The following is a 6,000-nucleotide window of genomic DNA, read 5'->3' as shown; positions in this document are numbered from 1 at the left end:
TGTCGGGTGCTTAAAATGACCACGCTGGAATGCATCAGTTTGATGGTAATAGACCTGCTTCCAAACCAAAGGGCTTTCAATCTGTTTTGAAGCAAGGGGGAAGAAAGGGTTTGCCAAATGGGGATAAAAACCCAAACATACCACATACTTCTCCCCTAGCCTTCAGCCCCTTGATGACCATGTACAATTACGGACACTGGTTCTAGATGAGAATCTCCCAGGGCAGAAAACCAGCGTCACTAAACAAGTTAATGAGCAGGCATGTTCCCAGGGTGAGGTGACAGTGGGAGAGGATCTCCTCCAGCCATCTGTCAAGTGTAAGGATGCTGCAGTCAATGCTGGAAGGTTCCTTCTAGACTGTTCATAGAGTTCTATGGGGTGGCAATTAAGTTGGATTTGTTTACATAAGTTTCTACCAACGTACCATGGTTGCTGAAGCCATGCCAGTCCCCGGGCCGTTCGAGGCCAAGCAGGGGCATGGATTTCAGCTTCTGAGGCCCCTTGTGTTGCATCCTAAAGTGTGTCTGTTTTCAGTGCTTTGAAGAAAGCACTCTGCTAACCAGAGAAGTACTGCTTCATATCCCAGGAGCTGAGCTCTTACAAGGCACAAAGGAACAGGCTGATCTAAAAAGTTATTTTAGAGTTTTCAATTACTTCATGACAATATAACTAATTATGAATAAGCTGTGCCTTACTTGAGGCTTTTCAATGGAATCTTAATGAAGTTTGTTTTGTTTTGTTTACTAAGAGTCTATTTGGAGAGTAAATGTGAATTTCACCTTCTAGTGTGTTTTTGTTTGCAGCACAGATGATGTGTATCAGAGACCATTAATTTTGGGACAAGCAGTCTCTGGAACAGACTAAAACATGTAACTTAGCAGCATGCGGGGTAGGCGTGTGTGTGTGTTGGTGGGGGGTAATATCAAGCAGTGCTATCCGTCTGCCAGGGGAGAGGAGTAACTTTTTATATAAAACAAAACTTAAAAAAGATGAACTCTTAACAACATCATACTGCCAGGATGTGAAATACATACACATGTCTTTGTTTCCTTATCATTTAGGGCACAGACAGCAAAATAGAACCCCCTCTTAAAAAAGATCCGTTTAAATTAAAATCAATTAAAAACAATGAAAACTTAGTCCCATAATAACATGGTAAACAACTCAAATGGCTTTTTCTTTTTAATGCTAGGAAAAATGTTCACCTTTCAATGGTGAAAGTACTGTTAACACAGGTAGAGAGCAAACAAGGTAAAAAGTGAAAGCACATACAGACACACACAAATATATATAAAAATTGACCAGAAATCACAGGACATTTAAGCAATGTTTTCTCTTAACTATTTTTTTTTTGTACTTTAAATAGACTAAAATATTTGGTGTGGGCGGGGGAAGGAAATCAGTATTTCACAATTTTAACTTGAAAACCAGCTGCAATAAAGCCTCAGCTCATCGTTTAAAAAAAAGGAAAAAAAAATGTGGAACCACATCGTACTTCTGACAACCATAGGATTAAAGCTGACAAAGAACGCATCTACCGTCTACGTCACAGTGCACAGAGGATGCAGCCTCTGAGGACCACCACAGGCAAATGACAACAGGCTCTGCATCCGGCATGTTGCATTACAAAATTAATGCTGTATTAAAAAAATCTCACCTCCCGGGGTTGGTGTTCTAGCTGGTAAGCACCTGAGGGGTCGGGGGTCAGCCACACTGAGGGCACAGCTCAGTCTGGATCAGGACACCCAATGCCTTCACCTGCCATTGGCTGATGCATTCGGTAGCCTCAACAGAACATTCGCTGAGAATAAACACTACATTCTGGCTTCCTGAGCAGGGCAGTCTGGGGAATGTAGCAGAGGACAGAGCATCAAAGGCCGGATTTTCCCTCAAGCAAAAAGAAATCCACAATACCACAGTTTTCTCTTACTGCTTAAAAGGTAAACTTCAGATCAGCTTGAACCCCATCAAGACAGGATTTGTACTTCCACACACACACAGGTTCTGAAGAACTTTGCTATCTAGTTGTGTCTTCTCTGTTTCGTTAAACCCCCCCGGTTACCTTCCCTGGATTCCTAAGTGTTCGTCTCACCACCGTGCTGGGTCTTGCTGGTTACGAATCTCACATTCCACCCATAGTAATAAGGGACCGGAGGACACTAAAGTATCCCAAATGTTGGCAGCCCGAAGACCGTGAATGTAACGGCAACGATTACAATGTTTAAGGGAGTGAGAGTCAGTCACAAGAACACCTAGGGTGACCCCCTCCTCCCGGTGTGGCCTCCTGATCTGGAATATTAAGTCCTGCAGCCAGGGAATGCCACAGTCCCAAGCCCCCTGGGGGCCGTCGGGTCACCCTGAGCACACCACTCACTCTTCCCTTAGGATCACTAGGGAAAAGAGAAGAATTTTCAAGAGCAGAAAGCTATCTATGAGGGCATCAGCTCAAAAAAATTTTTGAGGACACTTGCTAATGGCTAGCTCCTAGGAAGTCCACACATACCTTATTTAATGGTGCTGATTTTAATAGCCGTTAGTACCCTAAGCAAATTGGTGATCAGTGTATATAAAAGATCATTCTTGAAACCTGTTTTCAGACAAGTCCTCTAAAGGTCCTTCTGGTTTTGTCCAGTTATACAGTATTTCACTGAATCTTTTTTGAGATTTTCAGAGCTAAATGAAATTTTTAAGTTTTTATTTAATTGAGAGAGAATGAGAGAGAGTGTGAGCATGAGAGGGAGGCGGCTCAGAGGGAGCAGCAGACCCCCCACCAGGCAGGGAGCCCAATGAGGGGCTCGATCCTGGGACTCCAGGATCATGACCTGAGCTGAAGGCAGTTGCTTAACCAACTGGGCCACCCATGTGCCCAATAATGCAGTTTTATATGTCTTTTCATCTTCTTTTTTTAGGTGAGAACACTCTCTGCCAAGTATTTCCCACATTCTTGCTTCATATATTGAAGAGACTGCCAAGCGGAGATACTCCCCTCAGATTACAAAGGCCCTGAATCGTTACTTCTAACAGCATTCTGCCAGAAGGTCTGGCCTTGGGAAGAGATGGCAGAGCATTCTCAGATATGAACATTTTTATTTTGCCTACAACGCTGTGATCTAGTTCAGTACTGCTTTCAACTTACTCTGTAGTTCTGCTTGTTTTGCCCTCTTGTATAAAAACAAAAACGGTTAGTGTCACAGCTTCACTATCACTAATAAAAAGATACAAATGTTTATGCCTTAACGGTCAGGGTCAGAAAAGCAAAAATGAAGCCTGAGGTAAAGTTGGTCTAAAAAGGGACCAATTTGGGTTCTGCGTTTTGCCAAGAAATAGGATTTGGGGGAAAAAAAAAAATCATACCCATGCAGGTTACCTACTTGCTACATGTGATTATTTCCCCCAATTTTCATCAATCTGTATGTTTATTAGTTACACGGACCAACAAATGACTACATTCTTAAAGCTGGTACATATATTCACGGGAAAAGCTCCCTACTCTTATTCACCAATGTATTTTTTTGTTTGAACAATCCAAGAATGTGAATAATGAGATTGACAAACATACTTCTCAAGGGACTTACTGAAAAAAGGAAAATCTCTTTGGGAGAAGAGACTTTAGTTAAGACTTCTATCCCTACAGACAGATGCTAAGAATCAACTTTCTGCTACGGCATTGTAAAGGGTAGAACTTAATATAGAACCAGAAATATGGCAAGTTATTTAGTGACTAACAGTGTAAAATAGCCAAAAGCTTTAAAGCCACAGAGAGAAAGAAGAAAAGTGGTGTGTGAGATAGAAAATACATAATGAAGTATTTTTAGAATTCTAAAACTTCACTTTCATCCTTTTATCAATATATTATGGATTTCATGGTTCAATAAATTATCATCCTCAATTAGAAATTGAAAGTAAATGCCTAACCCCTCACCCAAAAGAGCAAACTGAAAATTCCAGAGAAACTAAGAGCTTTTTTTTTTTTTTTTCTCTCTTTTTTTGGAGGGTAGAACATCACTTTCCAGGAACTATTCCGAAGAGAAATCTAAAAGTCCTTTGTCTAGCATGCATGGATCCTTCTCACTGCCATCAGCAGCAGCATTCTTCTTCCAAGGGCCCTTATATTTCAACCAGTGGCTGAAATTTGGGTCTATTATGGATCTCACAGCAGGAAACCAATCGATACTGAAGTTAACTTGTGCTAACACACTCTGGTCAGATCCTCTGTGAATCAGAGATGACCCAAAGAACTTTGGGAAATCCATTTCTGTTGAGTACAACCAAGAAAGTTAGGTCTGAACCACTTTCGGCTGCCCATAACTACATGAGAACTTGACTTGGTGGTGCTACTTCCCACGGTACCTTAAGCAGCTTAGCAACCTTTAACCAAGAGGAAAAGAATGGGGAGAGGCAATCTAACATTGAAAAAAAAAAAAAATCCTAAACTAGTACCTTCCAGAGACCATTGGCTAGATAATGATTTAATGAATGGGTGTCTACTGCAGCTCTGATGTTCATGAGTTCCAGTTATGATTCTTAGTTATCAAGCTGTCTAAAAATGGCATTCTAACTGAACCACCAAATCACGACTCTGGCTGAATAAATAAATTACTCTGAAGAACTGAAAGGAAAATGTCTGTAAGCCAATTAGGGAACTTTTACTGAGATCTGAGATTTAAACAACAGATTCGTTCAACGGTGTTAAAATGTGAGCAGATGAATGACCCCCACTGTTCAGGTATCTCGAGGAGTGTGTATATATACATAAATCCATACATACACGTTATATAATTTATTTCCTACTAAAAAGATTTAAGGCAGTTATGCTATATATAAAGTTACCTAAAATATCCAAGAAAAAACAGTTCCTACTCAAGAAATTACATGAACACATTAGACAAGTTCTTATCATAAAGGCTATTATGAAGCTGTCTACATCTAGCAAAGCTGACATTTCCTGGTTGAGGCTCCAAACACAGGAATTCCACTCCAAGAGATGATTTGTCCCGCAGTCCCCACTCATAAAAGGTAGTCTGAACAGATAAAATGTTTGTGAGAACTTGAAGATATTAAAGGAACTCAACAGTAGGGTTCTGACTACCTCCAGAGACCATAAACCACCATTGTTACTCCTGATTGTACTCAATACAACAATCCAATATGCTCTGCGGTAGAAATGGGCTAGTATTACAGGAAAATCACTGGCTGCAACTGCTGGAAAAGTTCCTAATTCTAAACATAACTTGAAATAGAATTCATGCTATTTGTTCGTCACAAAGACATTTAACTGGAGAGAAGTTCTGAGCCATTTGTAAGATGTGAAGTGATGGACCAACTAGGAACAACAGGAGCCTTCCCGGTGAAGAAATTAGGCCCCTGGGTAGGAAAAGCACCATCTTTTTTGGTCTTCCGTAAAGTTCAATGGAGGGAAACATTCTGATGTCTGCCGATAAAACATGGTTGGCAAGGAAGAGGGCGACCAGCAAGACCACAGAGGTACATTCTGTTGGGGGCTGGGGGGGAGAATACAATTCAGTTGATGAGTATCAAGAATTTAGCAAAGCTCATGAAGCAAAGGAGCTGGGGGATAATTTGCCATGATGCAACATCGATGAGTTAGATCAAAGTAAGAGAAAAGATCATGTGTTGCTTATGGCCACAGACTACTTAGTTATCTCAAGAGATACAGGGGAGATGGTGTGGAAGGGCACAGTCTGTGTAGTTCTAATATGCAGCTACTAAAGTAACTGAACATAAAGACAGATTTTGAGTAAGGTGAACATCTTCTGTGTTACTTTATCATTCACCATCAACCAGACCAGTTGAGTACTGAGTTCTGAATAAACGCTCCAAGTGTTTAATTATTAAAAAAAAAAAAAAAAAAGAAAGAAAGAAAGATCTTAAAGGTATTATTTGGACAGCTTTTGGAAGAGGTAGAGAAACCAACTGGGCACGTATAATCTTTTACTTGATTTCAATTAGCAAGAGACCAGACTGATTGTTTTTCACCTT

This window comes from Lontra canadensis, unplaced genomic scaffold (assembly GCF_010015895.1).
Source record: "Lontra canadensis isolate GAN:19392208 unplaced genomic scaffold, GSC_riverotter_1.0 scaffold17, whole genome shotgun sequence".
Classification (NCBI taxonomy): domain Eukaryota; kingdom Metazoa; phylum Chordata; class Mammalia; order Carnivora; family Mustelidae; genus Lontra; species Lontra canadensis.
Note: the sequence above shows the minus strand (reverse complement) of the source record.